Raw genomic sequence first — 12,017 nt, 5'->3', positions numbered from 1 at the left:
GTCTCTTCTTAATCTTTTATGGCCAGAATCACACCTCACTTAACACGCCCTAAGGTTAACTCTATGAGAGAATTTTTTGAGGTCTTTCAATATCTCCCCGTTAGAAACATTCATCCTCGAATGTCATTGGTTGGACTAGGAACACAGTAAAAATAGAGTACACATAGTTGAATCACTCTAAACTCTTGAATACCTCAGAAATTACAAGAACTCATGAAAGAATAGATACATAGCTGAACTTTAGATTAGAAGGGCTAAATTAAGGAACAATAATACCATCAAATTAATTTGAATTTGAAGAAAAGAGGTGCGGGTACTTGACTCACTTATCTGCTTCTTCCTTCTAAGTAGCGCCCTAAACTGATTGGTTCCTCCATATAACTTTAAACTAGGAAACCTCTTTGTTCCTTAATCTACGAATCTAAAAATCTAGGATCTTAATAGAAATCTCATCGAATGGAAGATTATTTTGAATATTATCATTCTCTGAAGGATCTACTACAACGGAAACACCAATATGCTTTTTAAACATGGAGACATGAAAAACAGGATGAACAGCTGACAACTATGTGGGTAACTCAACGTCATAGGCCACCTTACAAGCACAGCTCAAGACTCTATACAGGCCAACATAATGGGGAATGAGCTTTCCCTTTTTACCAAACCCCTTCATCCCTTTCATGGGTAAAATCTTTAAGTACACCACATCCCCCAGTTCTAACTAAAGATCTCTTCTCCTCACATCGGTATATGACTTTTGATAACTTTAAGCTATCTTTAACCTCTCTCTAATTAACTTAACTTTCTCCATAGCCTCAAACACTGGATCAGGACTAATCACGGCAGCTTTACCAACTTCAAACCAACCTATGAGTGATCTAAATTTTCAACCATACAAGGCCTCAGATGGTGCCATCTAGATGCTATCATGGTAAATATTGTTATAGGCAAACTCTATCAATGGCAAATGCTCATCCCAAATACCTTTGAAATAAAGAGCACATGATCTTAACATATTTATCAGGGTCTAAATGGTCCTTTCAGCCTTACCATTTGTATGCAAAAGAAAAGAAAAACTCAAAAGTACTTGGTGTAATACCCAGTACTTTTCCTATCTTGAAAAGTTTCCCAAGAAAGTTAGAATATTTCTTTAAAATATGAATCCACTTTGTACATGTGGTATTTTAAAGGTATTCACTTTTTATCATGTGGGGAATCAAATATTCTCTCCATAGATATCAAATTTTCTAAAATTCGACACCCGAGTGAAGAGTTAGAGCCTTTTTAGTGAGACAGTGTATCACCGGAGCCTCCAGTGTGTCGCGGAGATAGCTCAAATGGCAATTGTCAATTTCTAGTATTTCTCCATGATAGTGGTACATCTCACTAAAATTCCATGTCATAAACAAGGTGTCAATACGATAGCTCCGTGTCGCGCCACCGTGCAATTTCCCATTTGTCACTTTCCAGTGACTTGGCGTGATAGTGGCGCGTCGCGCCAAGGATTAAAATTGGGAAATTTTCTCAAAAATTAAATACTTGTACTAGGGTTAAAGGGATCAATTTTCCACCCTATATAAGCCATATAACTCGAGATTTGGCCATAATTCAGCAACTTATACTCAATTAATCTCAAAAACTCTCAAGAACAAGCCCTAGGATTTTCACGGAAGGTTCAATTCTAAGGGAACTCACTGTCAAATTCAAGAATATCTCCTTCAATCTTCGTAGAATCATAAGACAAGGTATGCGTAGTGTTCATTCATGGACTCCTTTTGTCCATGAAGCCCAAGAATCTCTTTTCTAAGTTTAAGTTTATGGATTTATTTATGAATTTCATATTAGGTTTGTTTTGTGTATGTTGAGAATGATCAATTGAATTCAAATCTATGTTGGGTGATCAATTTTATGTGGAATTGATTTGTATAGAAGTATATTCATGTGAACCAATGAATAAACCCTAGGATGATGAAATTAGAGATGAATCATGATGATTAATTGTTGTATAGTGTTGTCTACATATGCTATGCCAATCATGTGTTTGGATAAATACCTAGATTAAGGAACAATACCCAACTAGTATGATATGATGAAATCCTCATGTCTGTACAAGCTTATGGATATCACATGTTTGGTGAAGTGCTTCAATATATGAATTATGAAATATGTTGTTGGTCATGTGATCAAGTAAGTCATGCTATGTCAGTGTCTTTCCATCGAGTCCTGGAGGTACTTGTACCCAAAATATTAGTTATGTGCCTAGAGCCATGCCATGTTTTCATGATACTCTGAATCAAGCCATGATCCATAGAATTCAGTCAGTCATGTGTCTCAGGAAAACTCAAAAATCTCAGTAATCTCAGTAGTTCAGTAATTTCAGTGATCTCAGTACTCAGTAATCTCAGTAACCTCAGTATTCCCAGTCAATCTCAGTAACACAGTACTCTCGGTCAGTCCTCCAAACTCAGTACATTTCGTCAGTCTGTGGAACTCATTAAATTCAGTTTAGCTACTATAGAAAATACCACTAGTATTAGTTTATTTCATTTAATCAGTTCAGCTTAGTTAATCAGTTAAAATTCTTTCAAATTAGCGTAGGATTCAGCACCGAGCGAGCCTAGGGACGGAGTCTTACCCCCTAGATAGGACTAAGATCACTCAAAATAATTTGTAAGTTCCAAAACTACATAGCCAGTATAGGTATGAGATATCACCAGTTAGATAGGACTGACATACTCAGGGATTACCTATTACAACATTTAAATGTATAGGACTGAACCCAGGGGTCACTTGCTAGATTACGACTGACTCCACAATATTTGTCTTTACCTATGGCATAGTACTAATACCCTTCCAAGTGGGGTTATAGGTTGGACCCTAGTTAGCCTAGTATGGGGCATGTCGGTTAGATAAATACATCCCACAGTTGTAGTTACAAAATCTAGACTATCAGATATAGTTAATTCAGCTTAGTAGTATAGATTTAGGACTGTTAGATACAGTCGCTCCTTATCATTATAAATGGACTCTAGGATCACCCACTAGACAAGACTGATATCAACTATGGTCAATTAGTAATAGTATCTTCAGATTTAGAGATCACTTGTTAGATAGGAATGATCTCAGATTTAGTTACTTAGATACAGTACAGAACTCAGCTAGTTCCATCAGATTTAGGACTATTAGATACAATCGCTCATGTTATTAGTTATATTAGTTATCAGATTTTATGTTATTAGCATTTAGCTTTAGGACTGTTAGTTACAGTCAACCAGACCATTTCATCATAATTAGACCTGTCAGATATAGTTATCCATATATCAGTAACATAGTATTAGTACCTCAGTATTTAGTAACACAATATAAGTTTCTCACTCATCAGTGACTCAGATATCAATGTCAGTAGACTTAGTAGTCAGAACTCAGTATTCAGTCCTATCATGATCTCAGTTACAGTTACGTATGAATACATGTATTCTCATGTTCATGTTAGTCAGTAGTTAGTGTTTTTCATGCACATGAACCTATTGCATTCAGCCTACCTCATTTGTATACCAGTACATTTAAAGTACTAATGCATTTGCATTATGGTATCTTATACCACACGTTTAAAAGCACGAGTTCCGTAGAATTAGTAGCATCCTAGTTCAGAGATTAGAGTTAGTAGTGAGTCCTCATCCTTTAATGAAATGATGATCACATTACTATTTTTGTTTTCAGTTTATTTCAGTAGTTGGAGTTAGTTGGGGACATGTCCCATCAACTTCTTATTTAGAAAGTTAAAAGGCTTTTAGACTATGGTATGTTTAGATAATTATCTCAGCTAATTCTGTATTGTTATAACATATTTTTTAGTTATGTACTTGTATTGAACCTTATGGCCTTTTAGTTCATGTTTTTGTATTATACAGTTTTTTATGCAGTAAGCAACTACATATATCAGTTATGGTTTAGCTTGTGGTCTTTCAAGGTTATGAGCACCATGTAACATTCTGGGTACCAGATTCAGGGCGTTACAAGCCTGGTATCAGAGCCTAAGGTTTAATAGTTTCCTAAGAAGTTTGAAAAGCCACATCTAGTAGAGTCTTATACATACGTGTATTATGAAACACACTTTTATGTAGGAGGCTATGAGGTGGTTTAGGAACAGTTTCCCTTCTTTTAGTATTCATGTAATTCTAGTGAGCTAATCTCAAGTCAATCTTTCTGTCTAATTAATTTCTCCCTTTCTTCTATAGAAAATGCCTCCTAAAAGAAGAAACAAAAATTAGTCAGCCCCTTAGTCCAAAGAACCTTTGGGAAATCATGTTTCTCATGCAAAGTTTAGGGATGCATTCACTACTCTTGCTCAGTTAGTTGCTACTCATAATAAATGTCTAGCGATCATTCCAGCCATCCTAATTGGCCAATTCAGGTGCATCCAGGATTTGGGACTTCACATGAATGAACCCTCTATCCTCTCTTGGGTCTAAGTAAGACAAGGACCCTTAGGAATTCCTAGATTAGGTTTAGAAGGTGACTAACATCATGGGGGTGAATACTGTTGAGAGTGTTGAGCTAGATGCATATCAGTTAGAGGATGTACCTTATACTAGGTTCAAGTTGTGGAAGTAAGAAAGGGGTGATGATGTAGGTCCTATAGAATGGGATGAATTTCTCACTGCTTTCTTACAAAGGTTCTTTCCCCTAGAGCTAAGAGAAGCTAAGGTGATAGAATTCATCATCCTCAGGAAGGACATCATGATGGTTAAAGAGTATTCTCTTAAGTTTACTCAATTAACCAGATATTTCCCTCATGTGGTTGCAGACAGTAGGGATTAGATGAGTTAGTTAGTTCAGCAGTGAATAATAGTGTGGTTAGTAAGTGTAGATCCGCCATGCTGAATAGTTACATGACTTTAGCCAAACTTATGACCCATGCTCAGTAGATAGAAGAGAAAAAGAATAAGATAAAGGAATAGCAGAATAAGAGGGCGAGGAAAGGTAGTTTCAGCTTTGCTTAGCCTAAGTTAGGGGGTGGTAGCCATTCTCAGTATAGTTATAAGCTTTCAGTCCCAGCTCTATCTTCAGCAAGTGCACCAGTACCCAAGTTTGGGAATGACTGTAATACCCCATATGTTTCTAAGCTAGGAGATGAAACATTTTTCCTACGTATGAAACGTCCTATCCTGTGAGTAGCATTTTAGTACATGACATACATTGAGTATACTAGTGATAATATAGCTTATGATACATTAAGAATGTTCATATGAGTCACTTAAGGTAATACAAGCTAAGAGTTTTTGAATCCATCAAGTTTAATTGTTTGATTTTGCAAGGGTCATCTTTGAATGATTATGACTCTATGTAAATGTGTTATTTCTGCATATTTCTACCCAAATATTTGTAGATAATTGAATTAGCTTTCTAACAATACCAATTTTGTCTTAATCCAGTATCCGAGCAAAAAGTTATGCCCATTTTCGTGAGAGATAGTAAGGATAGGCGATTGATTAGGCGTCGCCCAACCAAACTTAGGCGATTGGTTAGGCGCCACCTAAGTCAGTTCCAGGTGCCAAAAACACTCCGTTTTGAGTTATTTTAAGGGAAATTAAGTCTTTTAGCACTCCTTACACGTCACTAGACTTAACCCTATGAAATATAGCTTCTAAACATATTACAACCCTATTAACATCTCAAAGCTCATCATCCTAGAGCACCATAGGACAAAAACAACTAGGGTTGCACAATCAAGATTGAAGATCAAATTTCAAGGAAATTCCTCCATCAATCATCAATAACCTCCCTTCCAAGGTATGCATAGTGTTCATCCACGGATCAAATTTCAAGGAAATTCCCATGTTGATGCTTATTTGTTTTGCTATATAATAGTATCGTAACTGTATATCTCATAAAAGTTATGTTGTAAGTTGAAAGACATGATCTTTAGATGGATTGATAGAATGCAAGTATGAAATCTACATATGCCTTGAAGAATGCACGCAAGGTGTTCAATAAAATGCCTAGTATGTTAGAACTTTATATTTACATGATTTCATGATATATAAATTACAAGTTCATGCTAGTCATACACTCTAATATGAATTTCAATCCATATTATGTGTTTTTATGGTTGAGGTATAAAGCATGTATGATAATGAAGATATAAATTATGTACACAAAATAAATCCATTCTTTCCCTACCATGTTTGAGATGTTGAATAAATAAATGAAGTATAATATCCCCAAATCATTACAATATGAACTACACGCTACATGTTGCCGTTCCTTTACGTTTGAATGGTTTCCATGCGATTTCTATGAATAGTATATGTTATCGGAATGCCCATGATATTAGAATATGAGATTTATGACTTGATTATAAGCATTCTTATTCATGATTGATATTATGATGACCATGTACTTCATGAAATCCCTCACTCATGTATTATGGATTTTTATTGATAGTCGTGTACTCAACAAATTCAAGTTGTGTCAGTTTGGTTCCATCGAGTCCTGGGGGTACTTGTACCCAAAAAATTAGCTGTGTGCCTAGAGCCATGTCATGTTTTCACGATACTCTCAGTCAAGCTATGATCTATAGAATTCAGTCAGTCATGTGACTCAGGAAAACTTAGAAATCTCAGTAATCTCAGTAGTCCAGTAATCTCAGTAATCTCAGTGCTTAGTAACCTCAGCAACCTCAGTATTCACAGTCAATCTTAGTAACTTCAGTACTCTCAACCAGTCCTCAGAACTCAGTACATTCCGTTAGTCCTTGGAATTCAGTAAACTTAGTTTAGCTCTACTAAACAATACTACTAGTATCAGTCCAGTTAATCAGTAATAGTTCAGCTAATCAGTTTAGTTTAGTTATTCAGTTCATCTTAGTTATTCAGTTTAGTGTCCTTTAGATGGGAGTAGAGGTTAGCACCGAGTGAACCCAAGGATGGGAGCTTACCCGCTAGTTTAGGGTGTGATTCTTAGTAGTCATCCTCGTGTTCTAGAACTACGTAGCCAGCGTAGGTTTAGACATCTTAACCCATCAGATTAGGGTTCCCACCATTCTCATTGAGTACCTGCTAGTATAGGGTTCTTACAGCTGTCCTTACCAGTGGCGCGGTATTGACACCCCTCCAGTCAGGGTATAGATTGGACCCCAGCTTAGCTATTATAACATATTTGGGGTATGTCTGTTAGATAACTACTTCCCACATTTTCAGTTATAGATTTAAGGACTGTCAGCTATAGCTACCCAGTCTCAGTAAAGAACTCAAATAGTTCTTCAGATTTCACTATATCAGGACTGTTAGATACAGTCAACTCAGAAATAAAATTGAACTCAGATAGTTTCCTTCAGATTTATGGACTGTCAGATACAGTCACTTATGCTATCAATCACAAAGGTTATCAGAACTCATGCTATCAGTACTCAGCTTCAGGACTGTCAAATACAGTCAATCAGACCAGTTCTTCATAATTCAAACTATCAGAAACAATTATTCCTTTATCTATAATATAGTATCAGTCTCCCAGTATTCATTAATACAGTATCAGATCCATCACTTATTAGTGATTTACATATCAATATCAATAAACTCTGTCTTTTAGAATCTCATTATCAGTACATTCATGTTGTCAGTATTGAGACTCAGTAGTCAGTATCTCCACGAGTTCAGTTATAGTGATGTATACATGTACGTACTCTCATATTCATATCAGTCAGTATTTTTCATGAATATAACCCTTTGTATTTATCCTACCTCACTCATATACTTAGTACATTCAGACGTACTGACGCATTTGTGCTATGGTGCTTTCTCTTATGTTATACCATAGGTTCAGAGGCATGAGCTCCAAATCAGCAGTAGATTCCAGGATCAGCAGTCAGAGTTAGACGTGAGTCCTCATCCTTCAAGGACATGATGATTTCATTTCTATTTTAGTTTTTAGTTTATTTCAGTAGTTGGAGTTAGATGGGGATATGTCCCATCAACACCTTATTCAGTTCAGTTAGAGGCTTTGAGACTAGATGTCAGATTAAATATTTAGACTTTAGTATTTATGTTCCTTTTTGGTATTGTTATACCATATTTTTCAAATATGTATTAGTATTGAACCTTATTACCTTACTGTTCATGTTTTCATATATTTTATGATATATTATATAGTTTATAGGTACAAATATCAGTCATGGGTTAGCTTGTGGTTCTTCGGGGTTATGAACACCGTGTAGCATTTTGGTTCAGAAAATTAGGGCATTACAAAATCCGTATCAGAGCCTAAGGTTCAACAGTGTCCTAGGAAGTCTGAAAGCTGCATCAAGTAGAGTCTAGTACATGGGCGTGTTGTGCACCACACTTATGTGCAAGAGGCTATAAGATGTTTTAGGAATAGTTTCCCTTCTTTCATGTCTCAAGATCGTGCTACAGTGAGTTTCTGTAAGGAAACCATGTAGATTCATATCATGCACCCCTCATGTTCACTTTACCTTACTTTTAAGGTAATAGAAATAGCAAAGTTCAAAGTCCTAAAGATAGGGCTTTCTCAGACAGTCCCTACAGTCAGTTATGAGATCAGCCATAGACTCAAACAGTATCCCATCAGTTCAATATTGCTCCAAGGTCGTACAGATTTTATTCATGATCATGGGAACTCATTCTTGAACCCAGAAGTTTGGTAGTAATAGAGCTAGGATATTATTATTCTATTTGATTAGATTATATATTCATGGGGATTAGATCAGTAGGCTAGAACAGTAGAGCTAAATACTTAAGTTTATTAACTCAAAATTAAGCATAAAGGTGAGAATGTGATATTAGCAGTATATGAGGAAATAGAATTAGATGATGTGTTTAGTAAGACAAACAGGTGTTGAACATAATGTAGGTATGCAATGGTAGATCAACTACCTAAGCCAGGCCCTCAGATTTCAGCAGTAGAGCTAGTATGTATAGAAAGCAATAAGGGAAGACAATTCCAGACCCATTCTCATCTCAGTGCAGAGTTTTTCACTTCAGCTATCACAAAACAAACTCAGGCATTACATACCAACTCTATGGTCACGAACTATAATCATGTATAAATTCAATTTCCAGCATAAGGAGTCCCTTTTACTCAACAGCACGAGTCATGTTCCATGAGAACAATATACTTTCACACACTTTCCATGGGATTATGTGCGCCTTCAGTTCCCAGTATAAGGGGTTCAGTTCCAACTCCCTCAATATTCGAATCATCTCCCACGAGTACAGAAAACTCTAGACTCACGTCATAAAGCTCATGACTCATGTACGCATATCATGCTTTCCAGTATACTTAGCTTCCATGACTCATGCTATGTCCCTACAGATCAGATACATTTAGACTATGTCATGTATATCCTTAGTTCAGACCTTATTGGTAAATCCAAACTATTGATATTTTATTCCTTAAGTTTCAGTCATGTGTCAAGTTTAGTTTGTATCTATTCATATTTCAGGTCCTCTTGATTTACTCCTCCAGTTAGTTCTCCTTATGGAACAGTGTAGTGATGAGTAGTTGTTTAGATAAGAGAAGATTGTTGCATGCTTACTTTGCACAAGGGTGTAGTTGTGAAGATAGGCTTGAATATCATGATTAATGTACAAGAAAATCTAGAAAGAGGTCGTATTTAGAAGTTGGGAAAGTACAAAGTGTAAGTGTACATTTAAATCCTTGACTTATGTCAGTCCCCAGCATGTATCCATCAAAAACATAGTTGCCAACTCAATTATAGTTTCAGTATCCAGTACTCAGTGATCAGTGTTCAGTCTTTAAATTCAGTACTTTTGTACTAGCTACAGGCTTAGTTATAATGTCATTTTTAGTTCAAAAACCAGATTTGAAACTCAGTTCAGTTCCAGACATGCTTTACCATAGCATTCAGGATGTCAGTACTAAGTTATCAGTGTTTCAATACCCCAGTTTATAGAATACCTCAGAGCCATGTCGTGCGCTTGGTCTCGCATTTGCAAATAATACAGACGTCATGAATCCATGCTCAGATACCTCATTCTACTTAGTTAATCCTTATCTCCTATGTATAAAACTCAAAAATCTCAGCCCAGTTATTTATACTAAGTATAGTTTAGCTTTGCAGATCTAGTATTCAGCTATTTGTTATTCAGTTAATCAGATAAGTTAGTGTATTTATGCACTTGTGTTCAGCTCAGTTCATGTATCATGTCTCAGTTTTAGATCCTAGTTATTCAGTCATGAGTTAGTTCCTAGGTGTCTTGTGCATCGCCTTAATTTATCAAAGTCAGTATTCTTTGAGGGACATAGTGTCCCAAGTGGGAGATACATCATACCCTCAAAATTTCATGGCAAAAACATGCTGCTCTATTTTTTTGATGAATCCAGTTTGGAGAAGGGGAACTTGTAAGTTAACCCTAAAACTCTAACTTTAGTCATATGCCATATCTTCAAGATTTAGTTCAGACCTTGATATTCAGTATATCTACCACGTCCCAGGCATAGTTATGTTCTTATGATTCCGATCATGCATATGGAGTAATTAATCTCAAACTTATCGGTATTATCAATTCAAGGAAATAGTTTTCCTTAAACTTACTCGTTCTTATGTTCATATTTTAGTGCCAAACTTGGTATTTAGTTCCATATTCAGTTTTTGGTTCAAACTTGATACCTTTACCATTGCATGTTCATGAGTAAGTTCAGTCATGAATTCACATATCAGATGTGCGTGATTAGCTCATCAGTATTTTCAGTCATGTATTCACGTGTTATGTCATTCATATAATCATGCATCAAATATGCATGGATTTATCCTTTTAGTTATGAATTAGATATGCATTTTCATTTTGAGAAAACTCACTTTATTAGAATCCTCAGTCTTATATTCATGAATCAGCTTCCCATGTATCAGATATGCATGGTCAGTATGTTATGCTCAGCTTTTAGTCATTTCAGTCTTGAACCCGTGTTTCAGTAGTGTATGTCTTGTACTTACTTCATCTTATCATCTCTCCCACCTCAGTCAATTTCCATTCGAGGATGAATGTTCCCAAGGGGGAGATATTGTAATACCCCGTATGTTTCTAAGCTAGTAAACGAACCATTTTTTCTACGTATGAAACCTCCTATCCTGTGAGTAGCATTTTAGTGCATCACTCACAATGAGTATCCTAGAGATAAGATAGCTTATGATATATTAAGCATTTTCATAAGAGTCACTTAAGGTAATACAAGCTAAGAGTTTTTGAATCCATCAAGTTTTAGCGTTTGATTTTGCAAGGGTCATCTTTGAATGTGTATAACTTGATCTTAATATGGAATTTCTGCATATTTCTACCCAACAAATTGTAGATAATGGAATTAGCTTTCCCACAATACCAATTTCGCCTTAATCCAATATCCGAACGAAAAGTTATGCCCATTTTTGTGAGAGACAGTAAGGATAGGCGATTGGTTAGGCGCCGCCCAACCAAAGTTAGGCGATTGGTTAGGCGCCACCTAAGTCAGTTTCAGGTGCCAAAAACACTCCTTTTTGAGTTATTTTAAGGGTAATTAAGTCTTTTAAAACTCCTTACACGTCCCTAGACTTAAACCTACAAAATATATAGCTTTTAAACACATTACAACCCTATTAACATCTCAGAGCTCATCATCCAAGAGCACCATAGGAGAAAAACAACTAGGGTTGCACAATCAAGGTTGAAGATCAAATTTCAAGAAAATTCCTCCGTCAATCATCAAGAACCTCCCTTCCAAGGTATGTGTAGTGTTCATCCACGGATTCCCTTCATCCGTGGAGTTCAAGAATCAATCTTTAAAATACAAAATCTTGGTTGATTATGGTGATATGATCATACCCATGTTGATGCTTGTTTGTTTTGCTATATAATAGTATTGTGACTGTATATTTCAAGAAAGTTATGTTGTTAGTTGAAAAACATGATCTTTAGATGGATTGATAGAATGCAAGTATGAAATCCACCTATGCCTTAAAGAATGCATGCAAGGTGTTCGATAAAATTCCTAGTATGTTATAACTT

Source organism: Capsicum annuum, unplaced genomic scaffold, assembly GCF_002878395.1.
Source record: "Capsicum annuum cultivar UCD-10X-F1 unplaced genomic scaffold, UCD10Xv1.1 ctg82810, whole genome shotgun sequence".
NCBI lineage: Eukaryota > Viridiplantae > Streptophyta > Magnoliopsida > Solanales > Solanaceae > Capsicum > Capsicum annuum.
Note: the sequence above shows the minus strand (reverse complement) of the source record.